We start from the raw sequence: 10,992 nt of genomic DNA, 5'->3' as shown, positions 1-10,992 counted from the left end.
ACTCTTCCATTTCCACATTTCCAATGAAAATTTCCCCTGTCTTTGCCTTAAAAGGGGCCAATGTTTGCATTGGTTACTCCCCTTTTGAATACTTAGAAATGCTTAGTGGTATCCTTTATCATTCTGGGCTCAACAGCACAGAGATCACTCTCCAGAAAACTCCACTTAGAAGTGCAAGATGACTTCTGTACAAATGAACCCCCATGCAGACCTTTGGTAGGAAGTATCTCAGGGAAACCAACGTTAAGATGATCAGTGCATTCTAAAAGAGAGCTTTGCAAACTTTCTCATTGTAGAGCATCATTCTAGAGAAAGCACTACAGCCAACACATGAAGGCAAACATATGGTTTGGCATACTTTGAAACCAATCTAAGGCAAATTACAGTTTGTGATTAATATTTTCAGCATCATAAGTTGCTTCTTTTAATCTAATGCATTTATAGAATGTCAGTATTGGTGACAATGTCAGCATTTAATGTTGCTCTTGAGAAAGTGGTGGTGAATTTGAACCACTGTAGTGCATGTGGTCACAGTGCTGTTGTAAATAAATTGCACCTTTCTTCACATTGTACAGTCTTGATTATTTTATGCAAGTATTGCCTGTGGGATTACAGCATACATCATAATGGGGTTCATCATAGTTAATAATTCCTTTTCTTTTATGGATTTCAAATTTGGGGCTGTTCAAGTGATACTATCAATTTAGCACCATTGCATACCTAGAATCATCGAGTAATTTCAATACAAAAGAAAGCTATTAAGGATATTAGCTCATCATTTTGTGCTGTCAAGCTGAAAGAGCAATTTACCATGTGCCATTACTCCATCTTCTCATCCCATGGCCTTGCTTACCCTTCCATTTTAGATAACAATCTAATTTCCTCCTGAATGTCTTGACTGAACTTGTTCCACCACACTTCCAGACAGCATACTTCAGATCGAAAGCAGTTATAATATTAAACAAGCTAGATTTGATTTGATTTGGTTTGGTTTATTGTCACATGTATTTTGTTATAAAATACATGTGAAAGGTACCATTTCATGTTGTCACTCTCCGGCTCCATCTTAAACACAGAAAAATAAACCAAAAGATAAACTATAAAGGCATAAAAATGAAGAAATAAAGAAAACATGTTCAACTTTACAATCCTTCTTGTTGAGTGGTCTGCAATGGCCATGGACCTGGTGGCCAGGCACAAGACCCCTTCACTGCGCCTTGCCACTAGAATGAAAGTCACCATTCTTCAGCACCACCATCGATACTGTTGCCACTATGTATCCTTGATGACTATGCCAATGCAGATGCCACTGATAACACCAGGTATTGCACTGGCCCAAACTTGATCCTGCTGTTGCCATGAGTCCGCTTCAGGCCCACCTCATCGATTGCAGCCATTGCTCATGCCAGCAGTCCTCTTACTGGACCCAAACTTGCCTCCATCGCTGCCTCCATGAGTTGGTGCTGGGACCACTTCATCAATGCAGAAACCTCCAGGAATCCAAATATGCCATTGCCATGAGTCCACACTGGTGAGACCACTCGCTGTTGCCAATGCCATTGCTGAGACTGAGCACTTCAGCAAGAGATAGGTAACAAGAAAAGAGAAATTAAGAAAAAAGAAAACAAGAAAAAAAGTGAGAGAGAAAATAAAGAAAATAAACTAAAAGAAAAGCAGGCAGAGCAGATGAGATCTGGGATCAGACGTCCTACACCACCACCATCTTACTGGAAGCAGTTCCCCCATAAAGCAAAGCTTTTCTCCTCTACATCGGGGAGGCCAAGCGTCAACTTGTGGACCAGTTCAGAGAACATCTCTGGGACACACATGCCAAGCCCCACCAGCCTGTGGCCAACCACTTCAACTCCCCCCCCCCCCCCCAAAACACTCTCCCAAGGACATACAAATACTGGGCCTCCACCGCCACCAAGTCAAAGCCACCCGCCAACTGGAGGAAGAACGCCTCATTGTCCGCCGCAGGACCTGACAGCCACACAGCATCAACATCAACTTCACCAGTTTCCATATCTCCCCTCCCCCCATCCCAGATCCAACCCTCCAACTCAGCACAGCCCTCTTGACCTGTCCTACCTGTCCATCTTCCTTCCCACCTATCGACTCCACCCTTCCCACCAACCTATCACAATCATCTCCTACCTGCATCCACCTAATATCATCCACCTACCTTGTCCCCCAGCCCCACCCCCACCCTCCACTTATTTTTCAGCCCCCTTCCCCTCCCTCCACATTCTTGATGAAGGGCTGATGCTGAAAACATCCATTCTGCTGCTCCTCAGATACTTCCTGTGCTTTTCCAGTGGCACACTTTTTGACTTTAGCCATGTTAGCATTGCTTCTTTTGCCATACCCTTAGGTTTTTGATTTTGCAATCATTAAGAACAGTTTCTCCCAATCTACTCTATCTACATTCCTCAAGATGTATAATACCTTGCCTAGTCAGCCTTCTCTTCTCTGAGAAACACAGTTCCAATTTCTCCAACCTCTTGACCACAACTGAAATTCCCCATCCTCACAACATTGTGAAATTTATCTGCACCCTCTTTAATGTCTGCACATTTTTTTCAGAAGTATGGTGCCAGTGTGAGACTAAATATTCTAATTGAGATTGGAGTCTCAGTGGTTCATATAACCACCTTTGCTTTTGCATTTTATGCTGCCATTGACACGGTATTGGATATTGAGTACTTTATTAACCACACTCTCAGTCGGTGCTGCCACCTTTAATAATTTGTGTATCCATATACAGTACATTCAAGTCTCCCTGCTCCATGCTCTTGCTAGAATTATATACTTTGATTTATATTGCCTCCCTCTGTGCTTTCTAGCAAAATGAGTCACTTCACAAAACTATATTACATTTCATCTGTCAATTGTTCCCTCATTTCATCATCCAGTCAATAGCCTTCAGAACCACTGTGCTTTCCTTGTCATAGCTCACAATGCTTCCACATTTTGTATTATTCACGCATTCTGAAAATAAGCCCTGCACAGCTTGTTAGGAAACAAGCATCCTAACACCAACTCCAAGCAAACTTAACTATAAACATTCCTTCAGTCTTAGAAAAAATCAACCATTAACCATGAATCTGTTCACTGGCAATTGTAACAGTGGCTCTATTAGTACAGACATGAATATCTTCGCGATATATTATCTTCTGAAATTCTTCATATGCTGAAATTCAGAATAAAACACAAAGCTTTCAAAGTGTACTCTCAGTAGTTAATATCTTGGGTTTACATTGCTCCAATCGTGTTAACATTTCATTCCATGTTGTTGCAAGTATGCACGTTGTTTGGATAGCATTCTGTTTTAAGTAGGACAGTATCCCGCATCATTCCTTTATTGTCTGACTTCTGGATTCTTAAGAAATTTAAAATGTCCACTAAATTTACAGAAATTCCACATTGCTGGCTACCAGCCTAGGCTCTGAGTGTATTCGATCAGCCTGAAATAAACAACATTTTGGAGAAACAGACATTGAGTCTCTCCAGGATTTTCTGTTTATTTCACATTTCCAGATCCCACAGTACTTCGCGTTTTTGAATTTAAACCGGTTCGTAAGAGGCGTTTTGGATTACCAATCGAACAAACACTCAGAACTCCGGCAGCTAGTCTCAGTGCAATAAAACTGATCATTCCATAAATGGATTGCTGTGAAATTTAATGTCTGTTTGGAGGCAGTTTCAAGCTTCAATTGGCTCAATATCAGTTTTACCTTCTACCATAAATCTCTCACAAGAACTATGTGAACATTTGCTTCTAGTTATTGAATTCCACGAATAACATAAAATAACATTTTAAGCTTCTTTTTTATCGAAAGAAAATTACACATTCAAATGCACCGAGGCCCATTATATCTGTGGAAATAATGATCAAGCTGCAAAAGTGGCATGCAGAAATCCTCCGTCCACACACACAGACGTTTCTAAAAAAAATGGACCTTATACAGGTTTACAAATCTACCGCGCTGTGGTTAGATCCACTACTAATATCGTCAGCAATTGAGTGGCTGCTAAGCAATCAGCCATTGTATTGTGACATCGATTGACCATTTGTATGAATTTAACATCTGGAGAGGGTTTAGGAATTGAGCTATTGATTTTGTTTTATTTAAGATTTGGTTTCCGATTAGGCATTATTTGTACAAGTAATGTGGTGCCGCCAATCCTCGGGACAGGAATCTCCAGAAGACATTGGTTGTCTGAAAGTTGGTGGCGTTGAGAGGATTTTGCTCCTCCTTCTACTGCCCCTCCCCTCCCACCGCCTCAAACCACACATGGGAAATGCCAAACAAATCATCATAGATACGCAAGCTCCAAACTGGCTGCTTGTTGAATAAACGGTTCATTTACCGGAATCGGAGGTGAAACCTCAAGAAAGCGATGTGCATAAACTGCAGCGATTAAACAAATGTTTTGAATTATTACACGTTAGAGGAGAGGTTGAAACCTGTGATCAGGTAAAGTGAGAGCATAAAATCCCCAAGGAGTAATTTATATTAATAACTACAGCAAAAAAAAAGCATAATTAGCAGTATTGTCAATTCCCTAAGTAATTTTGCAGTCTAATTAGTAAAATGTAATCATTTTAATATTTTTCACAGCATAATTTATTCAAGCCATGAAAATACGCTTCAAACTAGCTGTTGACGATTCGCTGATCTTACCACACATCTATAAACCATCAAAGATGCCGAGCAAGGAGCCATAGATTGAAAATGTAAAAAGATAAAGTCAGAGCTGGATATTAATTCGAAACAAACACAAAGACACTTAACAGATCTGACAGACTTGCTGGAGAGCGAAACAGAGTTAACATTTAGAGTTCGCTATGACTTCACAGAAGATCGAAGAATGTGGAAGAGTCACACAAAATACTCAAAATGCTAACTCTGCTGCTCTCTCCACAGATGCTGCCAGACCTTCTGGGTTTCTCTAGCATTCTCCGTGTTTGTTTCAGATTTCCAGAATGCGCAACAATTTGATTTTATTTGCAGTTAAATTGGAATGATTTACTGACAATTGTAAATGGAGCTTTGACTAGAATCATGCTACACTTAATTAATTTTTACTGCTCGGAATATGTGTTTCACAGTAGTGCCAGGTCCCTGCCAGGTTAGGATAAATCGTAGTGGTTCTTTTAAATTCAGAAGGGGAGCGCTGTAATAAATTTTACGAATCCCTAATAGTTACTGCGAAGTTTCTGTAAGCCAGATGGCGGAAATTGAGAGGGGGAAGTGGCGATCAATGAGCTCCAAGTCTGTCCTTATTTAACCAAGAAGCAATAGTTGGGTGGGTGCGATCTCACGATATGCAGAAAGAGGTCTAACCACTTTATGGGAGTTAGAGTCTGAGTTTACTTGACTTGCTTCTTCCATGTTCACATCTACAGAGAACAAATGGCGCTCCTTTCCAGTTAGAAACATTCCTTTATTTCTCACGATCATATATAGAGTGTAAAATACAAATCAAAAATAGTAAATCTAGTGTGTAGCTTCATCTCCCCCGATACGGTGCATTTCTTCGAGCCTGCAACGGAATGGACTTGTACCTTAGAGAACTCACTTTTTTGAATTGCACTTCTCCCAACAACACACTTCTATTTACAAAGCAGGATGCCTTTATAAAACAAATAATCCAAAAGCAACCCTGGTAAAACGAAGTTTGAGAAATGTGCATCCGAATTAAAAGAGCCCACCGACTCTTTCTGGTGATATACCAGCTTAATTGCAAATCATTTACAATTGAATTGAATGTTTGAACAGGCCCCAGGGACTAAGAGGCTTTCTCTCTCCCTTCATCTTCCGTTGTCCCTGACTGAAAGCGGTAAGAGCGACCTTTGAACTTTGTAATGCTTCCTAATTCATCAGGGGTATGTTTAAAGTCAAGATGGTGGAGTCCGAGAGGTTGATTTTGCCACAATTTTATTTGACTGTAGAGTTTTGCAGCAAAACTCTTAAACATTGTAATCGGACATCTTGACACGCCTATTACTTGCTGTGAGACTGGCATCTGACTTGAGTTGTTTTTTTTTAACCATACGAAATTCCACCACACTTGACACCCGTCCAAACTGCCGAGGTGTGACTGCAACCAACGCAGATTGCTGCAAAGAGCACTGGTGAGGCCATTCCTGACCAGCCGCCTCTCCCAAACTGCCCGGTTAGCTTCAGGGCGAACAGTTGTCATTGCGTCTCGGGGAGGGGAGCGGGGGGGGGGGGGTGGTCTCTTCTCTCCCGGAGTTGACGGCAGAGCGCTGGCTGATGTTGAGGGAGAGCCTGTCTCGTTCGGAGAGTGAAGCTACGAGCCCCGTGCTCGATGTGGGAACGGACCCGGGTGGGGCTGCCCCAGACCGCCGGACTTGAGCCGCTACCTCCCAGGACCTCCTTCTGTCAAACGTCCGCTAAAATAAGGTATCTTCACCTCGTTCCAGCCCGTGAGTGCGAGGTTAAAACACTAAGAATGAGTTTAGTTTTCTCGTTGAGCAGCGGAGACAAGTGGTCGTATAGAATGCAGGTAGATCTAACACTGGCCCGTATTTAAATCGAAAATGTTTGCCTGTGACACACTGTCAAATTGACATGACTATTGCATACAGTGACTAAAACACAGTAACTTTTACAATTTCATTGGAAATGCCTGTTCCCCCCAGTCTATCCTGTAGTCTAATTCTTCCCTTGAAACTTGGTTGCTGTTTTGCAAATGACTGCGACGACCTGCTTTAGAAAATCTGTGCTTCTGTGATCCTGTTGCAGTCATTACCGCCCTCACCTTGTGGGGCGAATGAAGGCTGCTTGGTTCGAAGATATTGTTAAATCTCCAGAAATCTGGATTCCGCTCAGTCGAATCCAATATTAGTACCAGACAACAAACCAACTGTATTTGACCATCAGGTCAATTTGAGCATGCCCATTGACAATAGGGAGAGACATTCCACTGCATACCGAGAGACTTTCAAAATATACTTTTCTTCGTTAAAAAAAGATGAAATGGGGGAGAATACATTTGCCAGTGTTTGCCTGATTTGTGAATCGCAGCAGTACTTAAATGCCAGGGACTGTTCCGTCATTAAATAGTCGCTGAGTCGGCGGGGACGGTCAGAAAACCGGCGGAGCCACGGTGCTCCCACGTCTGGACATAAAGTGAACACAGCAAAAGCCCTCGTAAACCTAATGCATGAGCAATGGGACTTCACTGAGGCTTCGGGGTTTTGCATTTATTGCCTTTGGAATTTGTTGTCGTACTATTAGTTGAATAATGCTGCGAGATTCTGGGCAGCACAGAGGCTACGAGCTGCCTCAGTGCCCCCAATGCTCCTTCCTCCCCTTTGTCTAACGCTTTCATCAGTACAATCCCTCCCTTGAACCCTTTTTGAAGGTAATTTCTCTACAAGTGCGTTGATGTAAGTGAACATTCCCAAGAACTCTGTATACCTCACCATTGGAGAAACTGAGTTGATTATGGTCCTAGTCCCCCAGTTTTTGACCAACTATTTTCACCAGATGTTCCGCGCCCTCTGTAATAAATGCGTGGCTGCTTGGAACATAAGGATCGAGCGGTCATTTAGAAGCAAAGCGATGCATTTGGGAAACTCAGAACGCTTTCTTGTTGCAGTGTTGTTCACCTGTCCGCATGCCCCCCTTTGTGTTTCTGGGAATCTGTTTCCTGATACCTCATTTGGGCGAATTTAGACCCCATGCTCGGTGTTATACTGTTTTTTTAAAAAATGAAACCATTCGGCGCGACCTTTGCACATTTCTTTCAACTTCGCGGGAAAAGGGCAGTCGTCTTGGCACAACTGTATTTGCTTATTGTTCCTCAAATAGTCTGGAGTTGCTCGGATGCCACTCAGGGTCAGAGTGGGGAACCAAAGTTACTCCTATAATACCTAGAGAGTGAATAATACAACTGCCCTCGACCTCTAACCGGGGGCCGAGTGAAACCATTGACTGGCTCGTTATTTGTAGAGGTACCTTTCTGGAAATATTTTCGCTCCTACCAGTGACGAGCTGGAGTATCACAGTGACTTGCTGTAGCATCTGCACCTTTAAATAGACTCAGCATAAAACTCCCGTTAGAGCACGTTCCCAAAACGTGGTTCGAAGATATTGTTAAATCTCCAGAAATCTGGATTCCGCTCAGTCGAATCCAATATTAGTACCAGACAACAAACCAACTGTATTTGACCATCAGGTCAATTTGAGCATGCCCATTGACAATAGGGAGAGACATTCCACTGCATACCGAGAGACTTTCAAAATATACTTTTCTTCGTTAAAAAAAGATGAAATGGGGGAGAATACATTTGCCAGTGTTTGCCTGATTTGTGAATCGCAGCAGTATTTAAATGCCAGGGACTGTTCCCTCATTAAATAGTCGCTGACATCTGAGGTAGAACCTGTTGGTTATGAACGGATGCCCACATTTAATTAGAAGTGGACATAAAGGAGAAAATGAAATCGCAATGGACCTGCAATGAGGTTAAATGTGCATATCTAAAGTATGGGGCATCTCTGAGATATTGAGAACTTAATGGTAGAGTATTTAGGCACAGATAAGTAATCACAAATGACTACATTCCGGAATGTAGCTTCTCTACTTTGGTTGGCGTGCGCTTTGTATCTCCATTTGGTCAAGAGCAGTTGTAAAAACAGAAAGAGCTGGAGAAACTCATTATCTCTATCAGCATCAGTGGAGAGAGAATCAAAGTTAATGGTTCGAGTCCAGTATGATTCTTCTTCGGAACTTATGTAGTTTGGTGTTCAGTTCGTGTTCGCTGGTGATATTTCGATTATGTATTTTCTCCTAAAGCAGCCCGAGCCTGCTTGTATGCCAGTGATACAGAGTAACCTTTAGACTGACGGGCGCCTTGGCCCTTGCTATCAGTGTGTCAGTTTTTGTTTGACGATCGTGGACAGAGGTTTAGCAAAACATGTATCGTCCTCTGGATAATCACGTTGCTGTGCGCATCTCGGCTCAATTAATTTATATCTTTTACTTTCTGCGCTGTAATCTCTCCCAGAGATTTCTGACAGACAATAGACAGAATCTTTGCGGAAATTCAGCTATTGAGGGTGATGTTGAGTTTAGATAAAACTCTTATTTGTCAAGTCTCAAAATTACCACGACGCCTACCGTCCGGTTTATGGAATTAGTTTCTCCCTCCGGGATAATATTCTAGTTTGCAAATGGAAAGATTCCAGTAGAGAAGAAAATGAGAGGAGGCCACCTTGGAATATTTGGGATTTCACGTCCCAGGAAGAATGAATCTTGCAGTGTCCTGCAGGAGTTGACGCGCACATAGGGATTCGTAAATGAGGGCACTGAATGTACTCAGGACAGATGCTGTTGAGATTCAGAAGTTGACTTAAAGGCAAATACTACACCATCGTATGAACGTTAAATTGCCTCTGATTTAAAATCAAAGAATTTGCTAAAGCTAATGCAAGTTGCCCTCCATGCCGACAGAAAACTAGAAGCGATACAAATCCGTTCTTTAACTCACGTGATCAAATAAGGGAAGCATTTGGGGTCACCTTTGTTCCAAGTCGGGACTCCTGCCCAATGCTGTTCCTGTTCTCCCTCGTTGAGCACAAGGTTGAAGCAAGAGTCCTGGATTGCTTTGGAGAGGATATCAGAATTCTGCTGTCTATCTGCTTGTTTGGATGACTCGTTCATAATTCTGATTTTTGCCCTATTGGTTTAAGGGAACCTGTATACAGAGATGTAATTGAACGATTAGAGTTGAGCTTTCACTAAGTTGTATTTTATACGTAGCAACCAACTAGTGTTAGATTGTGTAGCTACTATACAGAGAAAGCCAAGAGGGCTGTTCCTGAAAGACAGACAATTCCGCCTTGAGGCAAAAACGGAAGAAATTTGGTTTAAGCAGCTTTAAATATTTTTAGATATGCATGATATTAACGTTTGAGAAAGGTAAATCGAGAGCTGTACTTGCAGATAAATTATGGCAAATGTCAAAAATAGTAAACTGGTGAAAGATGAATTAAGACAAAGGGCAGGAATTTTGTTTTTTTGGTCAGTGTAATGAACACGTCAACCATCAACTGAGTAGAGGGAACATTTTCTTGAGTCATTCGAGAGCCATTTTGATGCTGTGAGAAGATGGGAACTGCGGAATTTTATTTATCTGACTGGATGAATTAAAATGGAAGAAATGACTTGCCTGACTTGTACGCTTTGTCATTTCTATATTATTTAATTTCCTGGTATCATGAATTCAGCTTATAGTTTCCCCATATCCAATTTTCTAATATTGAAAATTCCAGGCCTTCACTTATTTATTTTAGATTTCCTGCCTTTCTCCTTACTTTTGTACTCCTTCTGTCCTGTTGTCACGAGAGAGATGTGATCTCTGAGAAAATCCACACAGAGACAAGCTCATGTGACTTAATGCAAAATCTTCCTCGGGACAAATCATGTGACCTGCCTGTTTTGAGACAGGAACTTAGGTGAATACTTATTCAAAGCAAGGTACACGTTTGTACACCTTAATACAAAAGAGGCTCGCTGCTTCCTGAATTTAAGTACTCACAGCCAGTCAGACCAAAGGACTTTTGGGAACAAGGCCCTCAAACAGGCCTGCTGAGCCCAACGGGGAATGAATACGTTTTTCACGTTAAACACCAAGCAAAATGTAAGTGAGGATGAATTCCCAGTTCAACAAAATGAAGCTTCTGAAGATTTAAAAATCTCCAAAGGATACATTGGTAATGGAACAATTCTGTGTCTTAGGATCCTGCTCCACAGCTACCTGATGAAGGGGCAGCATTCTGAAAGCTAGCACTTCCAAATAAACCTGTTGGACTATAACCTGGTATAGTGTGATTTCTCCACCAACACCAGCACCTCCACATCTCAGTAATGGAAGTCCATTCAATTCAATTATAAGTGAAGGAACTACTTACCAAAGGACACTAGAAAATTCACCTTTGTGGAGCAGAAAGATAA

The 10,992-nt window shown here is 41.8% G+C and overlaps 1 protein-coding gene across 2 annotated transcripts in view; it reads left to right on the top strand.

Annotated features, from left to right (window-relative positions):
• Window positions 1-6,303: 6,303 nt before the first annotated feature.
• Window positions 6,304-10,992, top strand: part of tbx5a (T-box transcription factor 5a) — a 48,074-nt gene continuing 43,385 nt past the window's right edge. For both annotated transcript variants that reach the window (XM_088000102.1, XM_043715853.2), the window contains exon 1: window positions 6,304-6,434. The gene's annotated coding sequence lies outside the window, so the exon portion shown is untranslated. The remainder of the gene's footprint in view (window positions 6,435-10,992) is intronic.

Source organism: Chiloscyllium plagiosum, unplaced genomic scaffold (genome assembly GCF_037043375.1).
Source record: "Chiloscyllium plagiosum isolate Xiang-an unplaced genomic scaffold, Cpla_swu_hap1 HiC_scaffold_24, whole genome shotgun sequence".
Taxonomy (NCBI): domain Eukaryota; kingdom Metazoa; phylum Chordata; class Chondrichthyes; order Orectolobiformes; family Hemiscylliidae; genus Chiloscyllium; species Chiloscyllium plagiosum.
Note: the sequence above shows the minus strand (reverse complement) of the source record. Positions and strands in the feature narration are given on the sequence as shown.